Raw genomic sequence first — 19,645 nt, 5'->3', positions numbered from 1 at the left:
AGCTCAAGGAGGTTACATGACTTCCCCTCTCCCCATTTTATCCTCACAACAACTTTGTGGGGAAAGTTAGACTGTGAGACTGTGGCTGGTCCAAGGTCTTGTCAGCTTCATGGCTGTGTAGGGATTTGAACCCTGGCCTCCCAGGTCCTTGCCTGACACGCTAATGACAGGAAAGCATTTTCCACCATACATGGCAGCAGCAGGCTAGCTTAAGAGGTTCAAAGGAGGGCAAATCCTCCAAGCACTTGTCACCATACCCTACTTCCACCACCTGAGGCAAATGCATCACCTTGATTAATAGTAGGGCCAGCTATGCCAAGACAGGATTAAGCCCTGGGTATTGTCAGGAATGCTCTCCTTTTCAACTGTGTAATTTGCCACCTTAATAAATAGTTATCAACCTAGTCAGAAGACAATAATAACCTTGTTTACTTTTTTTAAGGGTTATTAACATTGGCAGTACATCTGAGATTTATATTTTACAGACAATTTCTTCCTTTGTTTCCATCTTCCTCAAGAGAGAAAGCTGTCCTGGCCAGCTCTTTTGTTTCGCTTGACAAATAGAGGTGGTAGTTGTGTGGTTGCATAATAAGGATGTTGGAAGGAATGTTGCAGAGGAAACAATGTACCTTGGCTTATCTAATTGTGTAGATCAACATTTTCCCCTGAAGTGTTTCACTTTAGGCTATTGTTAGGCTCATCCAAGAAACTGGTATTTCTGCTCAACTTCTAAGAGCACCCCATGCTTGCTTTTGCCACACCTAAATGGTAACATTTCTTAACTAAAGTTTACTAGTAATCACTTAGCATTCTTTGGTCTCTAGGGAATCAAATACATCCTTCTCACTGCCCTATTCTTTTTTGAGCTTTCTTTTTCCTTGGGATACATTAGAAGGTTCTGATTTGTAGCACTGTTTCAATGTCCATGACCATCAGTTGGTGTGGGAGCTGAAGTCAGAGCTGGAGATGAGCAAGTGTCTACATGAGCTAGATGCTAAGAAACTCAGTAGGGAACTGTTAACCCACCATGTGTTCAAAGCAGACTGAGAGACTTATACTCTTGCTGCCGACTCCTCCTGTATCTGGTCACCTGCTGGGCCCATTGCTTCAAGTCAATGAGACACATAGATATAGAGTCTCCTGTCATCCAAATGGGCACTCCTGTGCTAGCTAAGGGGTTCTGAGCAGGTCTTCTGCCACCTTTGTTTTTTGAGGCCCAGGTGATGAAGAGAGAGAATCAGCAACTAAGAGGAAGAGGTCAGATGAGTCCATGAGTTGAGGCACTTCAGACAGCCTTGAGACTTTTACTGGTTCTTCCAGGTCCTCAGCTAGAGTTCTCTGCAGGGTCCAATGCCTCAAATGAGGGTTCCTCAGGGTCTGGGTCAGGTGGGGTCCTGACATTCAGCACTTCCAGCCTGCTAGTTTTCTGTCAGGCCAACAAGCAGGGGTTGTATAATTCAATGTTAGTTTTGAACTGTAACTATGCCCCCATTGTGAGAAAATGTTCTGTTCCAACAACTGAAAATGTGTTTGCATGTTTTAGAGATTTCAAACAATGGCAAAAGTAGCTATGTAATTTTGAGGTGATTGATGTTACTTTTGTGGTGCTGATTAATGAGAAACTTAAAACAACTTTATCTGTGTGAAGGACCATGTCTTTATTTGCTTTATGATAAGAGCAGAGGAAGACTCCAGCTGGGTCATATGTAAGGTCTATCTGGTCCAGCATTCTTTGGGAAATCCACATAATAGCTCTCCCTAGCAAGTGATATGAATGGCACATTGCCTCTGATTAATTAGCTATCATAACTCACAACCACTGATAGACCTGTCCTCCATGAATTAGTCTTAATGCACTTTTGAAGCTATGTTAGTGGTAATAACCACATCCTGAGGCAGGGCACCCCACAGATTAAAAAGTACTTTCTTTTTTTAAAAAAGTAATATTTATTAAGAGTTTAAAGATTACAAAAAGAAGAAAAAGAGTTAAACAAAGCAAAACAATACAATACAATACATAAAAAACAAAAAAACACTACTTATCTTAACAAAATAAAAACAGAAACAAAAACAGAAACAATTAAAAACACATCCAGTATTTCCATATCTTATATTTCACTTACTTCTTTCGACGACCTCCTCACACCTCCCTTTTTTGTATTCTAGTTCAGTTAGCTATTTCAGCAAATCCTTTCCATCTTTCTCAGTTTTTGTCCTATAATTTATCTTAACACAGTTTAACCTTATTTTTTCCCCTTTGGCCCATTAACAGTATATTTTTACTTAATTCTTTATAACATTTCTGCTAAAGCCATATATCTTCATTCCAGCATCCTTCTAACATTCATTAATTTTACAGTGTTTCTGTAAATAATCTTTAAATTTTTTCCAATCTTCTTCCACCGACTCTTCTCCCTGGTCTCAGATTCTGCCAGTCATTTCCGCCAGTTCCATATAGTCCATCAACTTCATCTGCCATTCTTCCCGGGTGGGTAAATCTTGTGTCTTCCAATACTTTGTGATAAGTAATCTTGCTGCTGTTGTAGCATACATAAAGAAAGTTCTATCCTTCTTTGTCACCAATTGGCTGACTATGCCCAGGAGAAAGGCCTCTGGTTTCTTCAGGAAGGTATATTTAAATACCTTTTTCATTTCATTATAGATCATCTCCCAGAATGTCTTAATCCTTGGGCACGTCCACCAAAGGTGAAAGAATGTACCTAAAAAGTACTTTCTTTTGAATCTACTGTCCATAAGTTTTAGGCATTGGCCCATAGCCCTAGTGTTTTCTGTCCTGTTCTATATTTGTGTAATTAGTTTAATGCTTCTACTAAAAAAACAGAGCTTTAATTATGTCTTCATAGAAATGGGTTCTGTTTTGTTTGGCATAACTTTTTATAGGCAGATGTTTTTTGCCTTCTTTGGAGGTGGATATTTTGAAAAAAAATAAGTTAAATATACAATAAGTTAAATATCCATAATATCAAATTCTTTTAATGTACTGCTCCTATCACTGTTCTACAGAGGACACCTTTCTCAAGATAAACATAGCACTGTGTGTTAGAAGTATGACATTGCTTGTTTATTGCCTAGTATTCTAATGAATGTTTTCCTAAGCTTTGCAGGAAAGGTGTGGCCAAACCATCTTTTTCAGTAACAAGAGCAATTTTTATTTTTAATGGATGGCAATTTTCACAAATGTGCTTATTCCTTCCTTGTTAAAGAGCCAGAACACAGTTCCAAACAGTAAACATCCTTTTATTGTGTATCTTCATGGAAAGCATTTCACTGAGATTGAGTATTATTTTCACACTTTGTAAATGTCATATTTTAAGTCCTTAGAAGTCAACCTAATGCTGCTAATTATGGGAATCATTTAAATTAATAATATTACTTGCCTACTACTTGAAAAGAATTTTGTGCTTTGTATTAGTCATGATCCCACTTGAAAAAAGTGCTCCCTCGTTGTTTCCAACTTTAAGGGTTTGTTTACCATTTTTTCAAGGAGCTGCTCATTAATGAGTTGTTATAACTGCATTTAAACTGCAGGCTTAGATGCCATTTTAAAAATCCTTGCAATCTTATGGTTTTCTTCACAGGTGGTCCCCTTTGATCACTACTCAATTACAAGTGTTTTGCTAAGGGTGAGGTTTACACTGAAATAGGAATAATTCAAAGAATAAGCACCCGTAACACTGTGTGAAAGCTCAGGATGAAAGTATAAGTGTCCCCACTCAAAAGAGATTGATCTGCAGACAATAAGTATAACCTTAAAAGAACAATTTTATGAGGATGAGGGAGGGAGATTTTGCAGCAGATAGACCACCAAATCCAAATTCTGTTGTGTTGGACTCACAACAGAAGGGTGAAAGGTGCATGTGCAGGGAATTTCCCCTTTTCCTCCCATTCTGCAGCAGCTGTTTATTTTAAATTATGTTGCAAGGGCACGGTTACACAAAATTTGTGGTGGTGTCATTCTCCCTTGCCCCTTTTTGCTGTGTGTCAGGAGAATAGAGGGCTTGAGAGTCAGTCATGTACGTCAACACAACAATGCAGTTAGCCACCTCTCTGTACACACTGGTGAGCAGGGCACTAATTGTTTGACAGTGTGGAGGCACTGGGGAGGTGGGATGAGGTGTCTTTGGATTTCTGGCCAACTCTTGTTAGATCCTGCAGGATCTCGCAAGAGCCTTAGATAGGCCACAAGAGGGTGTCGGCTCTCACAAGAGCCCTGACAGTCAGGGCCATTTTGCCTCACAAACCTCCCACCCACCTGCCCTCAACGCAAGTGTTTCATTGGTCTCTTGGGTCACTGTATGTTGACTGGACCAGAAAGGAATCTTACTTTGAATCTCAGTTGGCCCAGATTTTTTTTGCCTTTCACTCAGTGAATTGGGTCATTCTCTGTTAGGCATCCCTGGACAAATTTGTCATGACTTGGCACAGAATGGCGTGTGCAGGCTTAAATGTAGAGAGGCCTGGGAAGAGAATGCACAAGGCACATCCCTAGGTTGTGAAGGGTTCTGCATTGTATCAGCTAACCAGATGTCTGTGGGAAGCCTACAAACAGGACTTGAGTGCAATAGCCCTCTCTCGCTATTGTTCCATAACAAATGGTATTCAGAGGCATGGTGTGTCCGGTCCTATTCACCATGACTAGCAGCCACTGACAATCTTATCCTTCTCAAATTTGTCCAGTCTCATTTAAGAGGATTGCCATCTCTCCCTGGGGTCATAAATCCCACAGACTATACACTGTGTAGAGAAATACTAGCTATTGCTTGTCCTGAGACTCATTGAATAGCATTATGAGAGTAAGATCTGATCAAATCCAAGGAAGTTACATTTCTTTTCTTTCAGTGATAACTGTAGTTTCAGCATAATAATATGTGCTAATGATAATTATTTATTTATTTGTTTGTTATTCTTATTATGATCATGCTGCACCAAGAGGCAGAAGCTGCTATGCAACATCTTTTTTTAAAATATCTGATTTGTATCCATGTTCTAGGGGTAAAGTAAAGGTAAAGGGACCCCTGACCATTAGGTCCAGTCGTGGCCGACTCTGGGGTTGCGGCGCTCATCTCGCTTTATTGGCCAAGGGAGCCGGCGTACAACTTCCAGGTCATGTGGCCAGCATGACTAAGCTGCTTCTGGCGAACCAGAGCAGCGCACGGAAACGCCATTTACCTTCCCGCCGGAGCGGTACCTATTTATCTACTTGCGCTTTGATGTGCTTTCAAACTGCTAGGTTGGCAGAAGCAGGGACCGAGCAATGGGAGCTCACCCTGTCGTGGGGATTCAAACCTTCTGATGGGCAAGTCCTAGGCTCTGTGGTTTAACCCACAGTGCCACCCGCATCCCCATGTTCTAGGGGTAGTCTAGACCAAAGCCATTAGTTCTGTAAATTTTAAAACCAGGACTTTGAATTAGGCCCAGAAATGGCCAAAGTGGGCTGGAGGGGAGAAGTTTCCTGTGCTTTACTGGTGCAGTTCATTCATAGGTCAGAGCATCAGCCTTGCTTGGCTGTTGTTATGGGTCCTTCTGATTGTGCTTTGCACCTGTCTAGCAGGGATTCTCCTCTTTGTTTTTCTTGCTGTGCTAGGTGGAAGATCTGTACTCCTCTATAATTACAGGATCATATCTTTGCCACACCTTGGGGTTACAGAGAGCTACACAAGGATATGGGAGCATTGCTGACTATGCAATGGCCTTGCCAGGGCCTGTATTAGAGAGCTAAATTATTACATACTGAATATGCTTCACAGTTCTAATACTGAAAACAGCAAGGTAACTTTTCCAGCACCCCCAGCTTAACTCAGTGGTTTAGCTGAGTGAGGGATGCTAACATGTTAACTAGAGAATTTCAAAAGTTATATGGACATTTCCTAATACCCGTAGGCAAGTTTCATCACACACCATTCATATTTTCTAGTTTCCTGATGTACTTGCAAAGAGTGTGCTTATTCTCTGAGGAATCTGTTCATGGTAACAGCTGCCTCCGGGATGCAGACTAATGCTTCTTTCCTGCATAACACTTTGATTTTCATCCAATACTGAAGGCAAGCCTATCATCATCACTCTTACGTAGTTGAATTTTGATTGAGAGATACTATCCTACACATGTTCAGATTCAAATTCCCCTTTCAAAATTTGTCCTAGTAGATTCTGAGAATGTTACAAAATATCAGGGGGTGGAAAGAACACCCACATTCAGTACCTAGGCTACCCATCTGTGCCATACTTTTAATTTTACCCCCCCCCCTTTTGAATATACAGCATTTGTGAACAGCAGCAAGGATTGGTTGAATCACAGTCTAAGTCAGCTTTAGAAGTTTGTTCAAGAAAATGAATAAGAGACTTGAATCAGCCAAGATCAGACTTATTCAAATATAATCTGGAACTGTTCATGACCCTGCCACAAAATACTGAGTTTTTCCTATGAATGTTGATCAGGGCACAGGTTTAACAAACATCTTTTTAAAAAATCCACAAAGAAGCCAAACATTTTGGTTTAGTAAACCTATATATATATAGATAGATTCAAAAACCCTTTGAATATGATAGTTTATTACCATATCCAAATTAAATCTGGGACAAAAAAAGTCTGCCTGTACTTCATGAAGTTTTTATCTCAAAATGTTTTGCAGTGGAGCTAATATGGTTTGAATTATGGGATATGTACATATTTTAAAGGTACTATTTGTGGTGGTTCCCTAAATCAACATCAGGTCTCCTGGTGTTCAGAGGATCACGTCTCCATCGGTGCTGATTGGTTGGTGAGGCCCACCCCTTGGGCGGGGACCCACCCAGTGCCGAGGGAGGCAATAGCGGGGAGTGCACCAGTCTCCAACCCTCGGCCAGGTCATGCAGGGCCCGGGGCCCAGCCACAACGCTACCCACCAGAAAAGGTAAGCGGACTTCACATAGCCTACTGCTGGTTTTGCATGCATAGTTCTGTGTCCATCCCATTTGGTTTGATCTTTATTTTGACACGCTCCCCTATTACATAGCATGCTACTGTTTCATTGATTGACTTGTTGCAACTTCACTTAAATGGCTGCACAGAATGCTTCTGTTTTAAGATCTCAATGCTCCAAAACAACCCTTGTGAAATTCAATGCAGTTGTATAATAAAGATTAAAGAGATCTGAATAAATTAAGCTTTGGGAGGAAAAGCTGTAATTTGGTAGGGTTGTAAATATATCTTCTGCAATGCACAGGGATTTAATTAGATATGTGTCTGTTTGTGTAAACATTGTGTTCAGGGCTTCACTTAAAGGAAAGAGACAGAGTTAATTTGGCTTTCATCTTCCTTTCGTATGTATGATTTATGTGTCTGTGTCTAATTAGGTGCTATTGCTCTGTAGTATTTTTAACATGGAACAACAGTATGACTTTTATGAAGGGGAAAAATAAATATTCCCAAAGTTATAGGTTTCAAAAACCCCATTGTTGTCTTCTGGATCACAGTAACTGGATCGTAAAAGCCATGCGTAATTGAGGTCATGGAATGTGTCAGCCTGCAAGACATTTTATAGGTGTAACTCACAACAAGAAGCATGGGCATGTAATATTGGATGCATAAACTGGTTAGGCCTACCAAATATGTCACGGGCTTTTATTATCACTTTCTTTTCATGCAAAATGAGAGTTTTGTTCTTAAAGAGTGAGGAATTTATTTGATCAGAGGCTAATGATACTCCTGATCTTGACATCACAAGTCTCTTCTTTCTTAGAGTTGATGTCATCATTGATTTAAAATTCTATTTCTGCATTTTACTTCATTCCCTTTTAACTTTGAGGCCTGGGGTTATTCTTCTGCCTCGCTGTGCACAGTTTCTGAAGTCTTTATATTTCTGCCATCACAAACTTATTCTTCCAAAGGCTCAGTGTCACTCTGCACAGGTGTTTGTGGTGGTTTGTGAGGATGTGAAAGACAAAGTTCCACCTTCCATCTTGATACTCTTCCCCTCCCCCCATCCCTCTCTCAGTATCTGTGTCACCCACTCACAGCCTGCCCATGTGTGTGATTGCTTTTTTCACCAAGAGGGTTTCCATTAAAAAATCATATGCAGTAGTGTTCTGGTCTCTAATATGGTGCCCACTGACACTACAGGGACCTCAGATGGTTGCATCAGCACCTACTAGGGTCCCACACCCTTCCCAGTTGTTGTTTTTTTAATTGGGGGCATGGTTTTGAGGAGGGTACCTGTTTTGTTGCTTTTTTTGTCTGTGTGTTTTTTTGGGGGTTGTGGTACATGTTTTGTCTGTGTGGTTTTTTTTGTTTTTTTTTTAAAGGACATTCTAAGAACATAAGGCAAGTCTGCTGGATCTAGCTGAAGGCCCATCTATGCCAGCTTAATGCTCTCACGGTGATCAATCAGATGTCTATGGGAATCTCATAATCAGGACCTGAGTTCAATAGCAATCCCCACACTTGTGATTTCCAGCAACTTGCATTCAGAGGCATACTGTCTCCAAAAGCTGACCATCTCAACATCACCAACTTTTCTTCTTCTTTTCTGGTATTCACCATGCTTCCTTGGTATCCAAATGTTCTCCTGGATTCAAAAAGGTTGAGGACCCTTGCAGTACTGTAACGCATTTGTGAGACCTTTCAATGATTCAACTTTGGCCTAACTGAACCTTAATTAATATTAGATGAAGTCACAAAACAACAATAATTCTTTATGGTATACATCCTTCTCATATGTCCTCCTTAACACATAGTGTTGATAAACTGGAAAGGAAGCCCCTGGGGAGGAAAAATTAAAGGTTTAATGTTTCATTATGTTTTTATATATAGAAGCTGCCCAGAGCAGCTGGGGCAATCTAGTCAGATGGACAGGGTATTATTTGTTTGTTTGTTTAACAGAATGTCCCTATTTTCATCAGAAATATATGAAGGGTATAACATTGTTCCAAGTCTGACGACTGGTCCATCTAGCCTATACTGACTGGCAGTGGCTTTCCAAGTTTTCAGCAAGAAGTCTTTCCAGGTCATACCTGGGGATTCCAGAAACCCTGAAATCTGTTGTATGCAAATTGCATCCTCTAGCACTCAGCTCCTCCTTCTAATTTAGATCTTTTCCAAGTGCAACAGTTGTTTGCAGGTAACAAACTTTGATCAGATTTGTGTCTTCCGTAACCAAGAGCTTTCTGCTTCCCTGGTATTTCAGAAACTAGAGCAAGGGTGGAGAACCTATGGATCCCCAGGTGTTGCTGAACAATAATTCCTAACACCCCTGACTCTTGGCCATGCAGGCAAGAGATGATGAGAGCTGTAGTCCAGCAACACATTCCAGGAGGCCAGAAGTTCGTCACTTTCCCACTCTGCAAATTTTGCAATGCGATTCTCCTGACAAGTAATGTGTACAAAAAATGCATATACGAGGGTAGTGCCTGTATATAAATGCATATACCGCTGAAAATAACATACAAAAATGCATTATATCTGGAAAATTGCTTTGCAAAAATGCGCCTATTAAGCAAAATTTCAAAGCAGCTTCTGCATGTAGATTTCCACTAAAATGCAGGTGAATTTTCATGAGCATTCCTTTAAAGAAAAATCATCATGACAAACTGCCATGGAAATGTGGAGAACAGAAGTCAAAGTTGGAAAACTGAGAACCTAAGAGAAACCAGCGTTGACAGATTGGCCGCTCTCTACAGGTTCTGCACCATCCTTTTCATTTGGTTTTCATGTAGCTTGTCAGGAACTAGAAAGATGCTGCATGTAGCAATAAATTGCTTGCTACATTCTGTGTATCTGATTTCCAGGTTTACATTTTCTGTCTTGTTCAATGAAACATTGTGCACTTTAATATAATCACATTGTGTTTGGGAAGCTTTACTTAGGCCTCCAAATACTTTTTTTTTTAAAAAAAAAAGCAGTCTATTTAAAAAGTATATTATGATGCACTTCACACCTCTCTATGTAGTGAGAAATTCGAGGAACAGCACTGCTGGGTTTAGTGTCATTTGAATAAGACAGCACTGGAACATTTAGAACGTTGTTTTTAAAAACAGGTGCGTTAGTCGCAAACTAGAACATAAGTGGAGACAAAGAGTGGCTTCTGCAAGGCAGCAAATCTGATATCATATGCAGGAGTGGTCAACATGGTCAGGGATGATGTGAATTATTGTCCAGCAACATTTGCAGGGCACAGCACTGGCTAGCCTGGTCATATCTTCACCTGCACCCCACGTTGCTTCAGATAACTCACGGTTTTCTTTCTATTCCTTCCCCTTCTGCTTCTGCTTCAACTGCTGTGTCTCATGAAGACACAGTGGTACCTTGGGTTACAAATGCTTCGGGTTACAAACTCCACTAACCCAGAAGTAGTTGCTCCGGTTTGTGACCCTTGCCCCAGGATGAGAACAGAAATTGTGTGCCAGCGGCACAGTGGCAGTGGGAGGCCCCATTAGCAAAAGCATGCCTCAGGTTAAGAACAGTTTCGGGTTAAGAACGGACCTCTGGAATGAATTAAGTTTGTAACCCAAGGTACTACTGTACTCTATAATACTATTATTCTAATTCTGTTGAGGGCTGCATTGCTATGCACAATTACATGGTATAATATTCTAAAGAACACAATAGGACTTACTTCTAAGTAAACATCCGTAGGACTGAACTGTAAAGTCTGTACAGCAGAGATCACCAACCCTTTGCCCTCAGGTGCCAGTGTACTCACCAGAAGTTCTGTGGTGGTGGTCTCAGTAATTATCCCCACAAAAATCCACAATGCATGAAATGTGGGGAGGGATGTCCACACCAACATGTGGTCCGGTCTCTTTTTCCTACTCTTTTAGATGTGGCAGCCATTTTGTGTTATGCCACACCTCCACACAGCTGCCATTCTGCATTATGCCACACACATCACAGTAGCCAATTTGTGACTGGCACCCATGGCACTTTTTTAAAATTCCACATGTGTTGATAGACCTGCATGTGCATAATGAATGCAAGCAGGAATCAGATTATATCCTACAGAAACATCTTTCATTAGGTTAAATAAATTAAGACATTAGTTCTACCTACTTGTTATACTGTAGCACCGAGAGATATGTGTGATGGCTTTGTTTTTAATGGTCTAATGGTCTTCTGAAAAATTTAAAGCATTTAAAACTTTCCAGAAATGGAAAGTTAACTGAAGAAGAAAGAAATCAGCCTCACTGGCTGTCAGCTAACAAAATATATAGCTTGGGGGTTATAAGGCCAAGAGCTGAGGTATGTATTTTAATTATCACTTCTTATAAAAAGGACCAGTCTTTGCTAGTAAAATATGCAAACTAAATGCATAAACAATATCCATAAATTATTATGGTTTGGAATTTAATTATCAGCTCTTTACTTGGCATGTGTAATAGCTTAGTCATAGACACTTGAAACACTTGATCATTTGAAATTTGCTGGAACAGCTTCCTAGCTAATTTAGACAGCAATTCCTTCATGGCATTGACTGGAATTAACAAATGCCTAATCAGCTCTTGGTGACATACAAATTTCACCCAGTATAATAGATGTTTGATTATGCAATTTCACTGAGATTGCTTTTAAGGGATAAGGTACTGAAGGCTAAGATGAGGCAAGTGCAGACATGTCCCTTCACTTATAACTAGGCACATCTGCCATGTTGTCAGCCTGGTCATGCCCTGATTGTTCAAGACGTTCCTCACCGCTGAGAAAGAGGAGAGAAAGTTAAACACGACGGGGCCTTGCATGACTCGTATTGAACTTTGACTCCCGGTAATGTTTTGTTTGCTTTGCAGGGAGAGGGGGGGGGGAGAGATGGAGACAGTGTTTCATTTCAAATGAGGCAACAGATTATTAAAACATTAGCACCTTGGTCCAACAAGTGGATGCACACATGCACAAAGGGGTTACATGAACAAAGCTTTCTTCAAAGAAAAGAAAAGTGATAACTCCCAGAGGTATGCTTAGTTTGCACTACAAACCAGGTTGTTGTTCCAGCTCTCTGGATCAACCAGCAGCTGAGATTAAACAGGTGTCTAATGTCATTATAAAGTACCTGTCGAAGACATTTTTTTGTTCATTAAGGTTTTTCTTGCTGGGTGACACCATTATTTATCTGGACACCATCTGGATTGCATGTTTGAAGACATAGTATGATTGTTTTGAAGAATTTGTAAAATATGGTTTTGTTTGTTTAGCTTTTTAGAAAATAGGTTTTGGGCTTTATCCTGCTTCTATGTTTTTCACTGATTCAACGGCCTTGGTTGTGAAGTTTGATGTCTCCTCACAAGGATACAGTAGATATGCCAGGACCTTCTGTGATTCTTGCAAAAAACCAGTACTCTAAGACCAACTGCTTCATGAGAAGATTTCCAGGGGCAAAAAAAGGAGGCAGGTGAAGACCACCTCAACACCTACCCCAGCTGAACTGTCTGCTCACCACCCACCACTTCTTCTTCTTCTTCTTCTTCTTCTTCTTCTTCTTCTTCTTCTTATTATTATTATTATTATTTGTACGCTGCCCATCTGACTTACAGCATGCATTCAGTTCTCCTTTTCCATTCTGCCAGAGGCATGGCTTTTAGAAAATATACCAGTCTTTTTTCAAAGGATGAACACTTTGGTTAAATTACTAAATTTGCACCAAAGTGGAGAAGAAGAAACATCTAAAAGAACATTTATTCCCTGTGCTTTATACATTTAAAGAACAGAACAGCCAAGAGATTTTCTTTTCTGCAGACACAAAAATCAGCTCTGAGGGTTTAAAAATGTCCCCTCCTCCTCTTATTTTCATGCTTTCCGGCAAGAGATTGCCTTTCAGGGAGAGCAGGAAATGCGGTCATTGCTTTTTTGCTATTGTGTCCTTAGCTTGGAATGTTCTGAACAGCTGCCTCCCGGAGTCAGTGCAAAGTGACCTATGGTTCCCTTGCCCTTGAAACAATGGGCAGAGAAAACAGACCTTTGCCAAAATGTAGCAGATAACCCAGAAGGGAAAATGGCAAGGAACTGCCTTTGGCCAGGATGATTTCCCTCCCTAGATTCATCAGACAAGAGGTGGCTGACATTTCCCATTAGATTTGCCATAAAGTTTATGGAAAATGACATCAGAGAATCTGGGCACAGGTTTAGAGCATCCAGATGTGATTGATACCAATCAAGGAAGCTTCACATATATCCAGGCGCAATTATTACAACAGTCTCAGGAAAGCAGCATGCAGAGGGTGAATTAAATGTCACGTTCAAAAACAAGGAGAGGATTTTTCTCATTCCGATGAGTTGGTGCATTATAGAACGGGAATGTTCCTTAGCAACAATGAAGAATATCTAACAACTGGGCTGATCTATTTAAGTTTTAAAGGCAGTGCCATGATTTTACATGCCAAAGCAGTTTGATGACATCGCTAAAGATGCCAGAGAAATTTGCCCAGCTCAAGTTTCACCCTAGGAACAAGCTTGGGAGGGGAAGAGGATCAGTAGTGCTCAATTCAAAGGAGAGACACGTATTACATGTACGTTTCTGGGCACAATTCAAAGTGTTGGTGCTGACCTTTAAAGCCCTAAATGGCCTCGGCCCAGTATAGCTGAAGGAGCGTCTCCACCACCATTGTTCAGCATGGACACTGAAGTCCAGCACCAAGGGCCTTCTGGCAGTTCCCTCACTGTGAGAAGCGAAATTACAGGGAACCAGGCAGAGGGTACCTTCTTGGTAGCGGCATCTGCCCTGTGGAACACTCTCCCATCAGATGTCAAAGAAATAAACAACTATCTGACTTTTAGAAGACATCTGAAGGCAGCCCTGTTTAGGGAAGCTTTTTAATATTTGATGAATTATTGTATTTTAATATTTCACTGGAAGCCGCCCAGAGTGGCTGGGGAAACCCAGCCAGATGGGTGGGGTATAAATAAATTATTATTATTATTATTAACCTCAGACTTCTACTCCAGCTCAGATCTAAAGTGGACTATATTGCTAGACTGACCAGTGAAACTGGGACTGGGTGACCAGTCTCTCTTACCTCAACCATCTCCCAGATTTCCTGCAACAACTCTTCAAAACAGCCAGCCCCCTAGCAAATCAACATATATGTTTCCCTAGTAGGGGTTGCTTAACCTAGGGGGTTATTTGCCTAAGACTGCAACTGCCTACCATAGTGTTAGCCACTAACAATGCAGCTGTTATTGAGTGTGGTAAATCTAGGAGGGTGGATTTGCTATAAATGGTTAAGAACTTATAACATGTCAGATATTATGTGGTTTTATTTCAAACTTTAATGGAGGGGGAATTGATAGTTTGTTGTTGAATCTCATTGCAATTCAGTAAGAAATTATGAGTGTGCACTCTGAGCATCTGTTGAGTGGAGAGTTTGCCCATTTGAGTGTGACATCCCTGTTCCAATTAAAAAATTCTTGTAAATGTCTACTGTCTTTTTATACTTTCATTATTCTTTAATAATATAATGCTGCTCCTCTGAGCTGTTTGTACTGCACCATCTGCCTCACCATGCAATACTCTGGAAATTTGCAAAAAATGATTAATAAGGAATGGAATTAAAAAGAACAGCAGTATTTTATTTAGACAGATCCCATGAGACCACAGGAAACCTCGCAGCTCTTTGTCAACACATCTGCTTAATTATTTCATCATTCGTTAATATGACTTCAATATATGCCGACTACCCTGTCATCAATGATTATAACAAACCAGATGCATCAGCCATGAATTGGAAATATTCTGGACTCTGCTAGGACCCATGGGGTCAGATCTATAGCCACTTTAGTCCTTTCTCCTTAACATAAAAAGTATTTGTTTTATAAAGAATAGTGACAATTCCTGTCATATTTGACAGTCTTCATCTTATTATAGTCGTTAGAAGATCAATTAGCTATTTCTTCACACATAATGAAAACCCATTTGAAGCTAATTGCAAATGATATACTGTATACAACAACTTCCCTAGACATGCATCATAATGAAATGTGCTCTATAAAACTTTAGAAGCACGCTGACAACAATTATTCTCATCTCAAAAAATGAACTTTGATTGTGTTTCTTTCTGTTGAAAACCGACCAAAAACAGCCTTAAAAGGTAAAGGTAAAGGGACCCCTGACCATTAGGTCCAGTCGTGACCGACTCTGGGGTTGCGGCGCTCATCTCGCTTTATTGGCCGAGGGAGCCGGCGTACAGCTTCCGGGTCATGTGGCCAGCATGACTAAGCCGCTTCTGGTGAACCAGAGCAGCGCATGGAAACGCCATTTACCTTCGCGCCGGAGCAGTACCTATTTATCTACTTGCACTTTGACGTGCTTTCGAACTGCTAGGTTGGCAGGAGCAGGGACTGAGCAACGGGAGCTCACCCCATCGCGGGGATTTGAACCGCCAACCTTCTGATCGGCAAGCCCTAGGCTCTGTGGTTTAACCCACAGTGCCACCAGCGTCCCAGCCTTAGTTTTATCTTAAAACTAGCAAGCCACTTAATAAAGAAACATCTTTTTTGAGAGCACATTGTTCCTTTCTGATGTTAGCCTGACAATCTAATAAAGTATTATTTATTTGTTCGCCGTATTTATAAACTGGCATTCATCATAAGGAGCTCAGTACAACAAACATACAGACATTAAAACACAAACAGTGTAGTTCCCTTTCTTGAGTGGTTCAAACCCACATAATTTACATTTTGTCTTTGCAACACTGCATATAGCCCCTCACTGTATCCCTTTCCTCTCTGCTTCTTTGTAGAACTAATCAATCATGCTGTTAGTCCAGGTTAGTTGGTACCTTTGCTTATGTGGCTATATCCAAATATTTTTCATGCAACGTGGAGTCTATGTTCTCTTGCTTTCCCCCCTGCCCCCTCCTTTTATCAGTATGCAAAGCATTGTCCACATGTAATCACGTGGCATAACTCTGGGCCCAAGATCTTGGAAAGTGTCGTCCCCCCCCCCCCATGTGACACATGCAGACTTATGTGAATGGATACAAGCGTTGACAGAATATTTGGTTCCTGGCCCTTGCTTAGCTCTTTGATAATGTACTTTTAAGTCTCTCTCTTTCTAACTTCCCTTGTGACTTTATAAAGTCACGAACCCTCGCTGCTTTTTCTTGAGTTTAATTTGGGAGATATCTAATGTGCCTTCCTTTCACCATGCCCTCTCTGGCTCTTTCTCTGCACTTTAGACTCCATTTCATGTTACTTCTCTCTCTGTTCCTGCACATCACTGAGCTAACAAAATGGCTATAGCTCACAACTTGATTCTCTCCTAAAATTCTTTTACTTTTAGCTTTGACAGAGGCCTGCCTCAGGTGCCGGCGAGAGTTTGCAGAGGCTTCGTTTCCTCGCTTGCTCTTTTCCATCCCCCTGCTGCAATACTCCTAATTGGGGCTCAGTTGTTGGTTTTCTTCTGTCACCTCTCTTCTTCTGTCAACACTTCTCTCCCCACACCACTTTGCTTTTTTTTTCTCTTCATGTCATGCCCTTTTGCTTGTTTTCACCAGTTTACCTCTGAATAGCAGTTGAAAGGTTGATCCTCCTAAATCTTCACCTGGCTTGCTCCCATCCTTTCTGTCTGATGCTGATCCTTGGGCTCACTTATTTTCTTGAAAGCTCTCTTCCAGCATGTACAGTTAATAAATTCAGTATCCATGCTGATATGGCCTCTGACTCACCTGCTATATCCTTTCTCCCCATTTCTTTTAGAGTTATTTGGTTCAGTTTGGTTATTGATTCCACACTATCCCTTTTCTCTGGAATCCTTATCTTTTGTTCACACACTGTTTATAGGGAGTCTACAAGACATGGTTGTGAAATCATTGTATTTGAGGGCCCCTTGTGTTGTCTTCATGTGTGTTTTTTCAGATCTGGCTTGTGACAACAACAGCAACAGTAAAAGGTAAAGGACCCCTGGACAGTTAAGCCCAGTCAAGGTAACTATGGGGTTGTGGCACTCATCTCACTTTCATGCTGAGGGAGCTACCATTTGTCCACAGACAGCTTTCCGGGTCATGTGGCCAACATGACTAAACCGCTTCTGGTGCAATGGAACACCGTGACAGAAACCAGAGCTCACAGAAATGCCGTTTACCTTCCCACCGCAGTGCTACCTATTTATCTACTTGCACTGGCGTGCTTTCAAGCTGCTAGGTTGGCAGGAGCAGGGACAGAGCAATGGGAGCTCACCACGTCACACTGATTCAAACCACTGACCTTCTAATCGGCAAGTCCAAGAGGCTCAGTGGTTTAGACCACCCGTGTCCCACAGCTATAACATGCTACTGCAACAATAGCCAATTGCTATTAGGGCTTTCAATGTGGACTGAATGGAAAGATTCCTATTTGCAGATTCAGTCCATTTCAATGATTCACCAATCAGTGAAGCTAGTTATGGAGCCAGCTTTTGTTGCCCATGCTTTGATACAGGACAATCTTAGCTGAGATTAAGGTTTCAATTTTATACAAATTTACCTGGGAGGAAGCCCATTTGTACACTGTGAGAATTACCTCCAATAAACATGCATCAGTTTGCCTAGCCCAGTTGCAGTGTGCATGCAAGAGCAATGTGGCAGCACATCACAGGGGGAAGATAGTGTTGTCCCGGACCCCCATGACAGCGACTTCATACCCTGTTCTCACTGTCTACAGAATGCAAGACAGCAGCCTTTGCCTTTGCCTAGATATATTTTTCAATTCTAACCTTCCCATACAAATGATATGTCACTTGGGCTCTTTCCCATTTGCAAGCTATCATGACTCTGTTTGCTGAACTGCTGCATGTGCCAATCTTATAAAAGACATTTAATGCCTGTGGCTTTTTCTATGCAGATGTTCATACTTCTTTAAGGAGAGGCTTTTGTTCTCCTCTATATAAAAGATCAGCAATTACTCCACCCTAATTTTGCTTTTTATTAATCAGTGTGTGTGTGTGTTTTCTTTTTGCCTTTTGTGTCAATGTTTTGAAGGAATAAATATAGATATTTGAGTGTAAATTTTATGAATTGCTGTGACACAGAATGCTGGCACACATGAACACGCTGTTTGTGGTGGCTGTTTCTTGGTTGTGCTTCAGTCAGCTGCCCTCTCTGGGTAAACAGGGCACTTGACTCATTTGTCTCATGCAGAAGATGAGATTGTACATGCCACAGCTCAGCCCACACAGAGGAGATTTGCTGTGGTATGCAAAATCTCAGGCTTCTGCTCATGACAAACAAGTTAGACACCCACTTGGCACGAACAGGCAGTTGCTACAGGTGCAGAATAGGATTGCCACCCATTTATGACTTTTATGGATTGTTTGTAGTTCAGGAACTGTGCCTTTAATAAGTAGAACAAGTGTTTCCCACAAACATTTGTTTATTTTATTTTATTTTGAAAAATACCTATAGGCGTGCAAGGAAAATGTAACTATCAAAATGCACTGTACAATTTGTTTATGATTTTTGCTCCATAATTGATTATCCACAGCTGATTATGTGCCCTGGCTCCATTGAAAACAACTGTATTTGAGGTGGGGCAAGGCAACTGAGAAGTTCTAACGGCTGTGTGGATCCAGAATGCCTCACCCAGATACAAAATTCTTCATTTGATTAGATATGCATGTACAAACCCATTCTAGATACCTTAGTAATTAATATCTCATTTACAGAGAGTGTCAGTGCTTTTTTTCTTAAAAAAAATTAAATGTTTAGGGGTACTCTCATTTTCCTACTTATATTGAAATACTGCCCCTCAATGGGGCAAACTTAGATTCACAAAGTTTTTAGGGGTATGTGTCCCCCTGTGTCCCCCCAGAAAAAAAACACTAGAGAGTGTGCATGATCAAAGGGTTTCTAACTTATCTTTTGTTACCACTGGGAACAGGAAGTGACAATAAGAGAACAACTGACTAAAGGAGGGATTTCCTGATGGAGGTAAGATTTTTATTTTTTATTTTTTACTGGGTACAGACACTTATCAAATGCCTTCATGAAACAAGGTTTTCTGGTTATGGTTTTGGCAGGCCCCCTCTTTAAAAGGTTATTTATTATAGATGAACTTGCTGAATTTTCTTGCCTCGCAAAATACACAGCTCTGCCTTTCATTAATTATTGTGGTTAGCCTGACTCTGAACTCATTTGGTGCATTTCCTTATTGTAAGTAATTAATTAATTTGACAATATATTTCTCTTCATCTGAGTAATACCAGGGCAGTTCACAAACCACAGCAGGAGAAAATACACAGTAAGACATGAAAACCATCATAAAATTGCACCCACCATAGCCAGCAATAAAAATTGCTTCAAACTGGGATAAGCAAGGTGGGCCTTACATAAGCATTAAAAACTCATCACAATTGCTGACTTCCCTATTTCAAAGGGAGTTCTATGCAACAGAAAACCATGCATGCCATGCCTCAGCTAACAGCAACATAATGAAGGGAGTCTGATGATCTAAAATTTAACAAATGACTTGTTATTTCATATGTTCAGAAACTGTAGTTATAAGAGCCTTATGAAACTTTTACATCCCTCATTTTAAGCCTGGGACTCAGCTACGTTGGCAAAGAAAAAGCGCTTCATATGTGTTGTTTATGCATTCTAACACTGTGACACCAGGTGGCACTGTGGAGTTCCGTTTTTGCTAACCCGATTTCGCATACAAAGATTGCAACGCGTTTAACTGAAACACTTCTTT

This window comes from Podarcis filfolensis (genome assembly GCF_964270895.1).
Source record: "Podarcis filfolensis genome assembly, chromosome: 10".
NCBI classification, from domain to species: Eukaryota; Metazoa; Chordata; class Lepidosauria; order Squamata; family Lacertidae; genus Podarcis; species Podarcis filfolensis.
The sequence above is the reverse complement of the archived record's forward strand: the minus strand, read 5'-3'. Positions refer to the sequence as shown.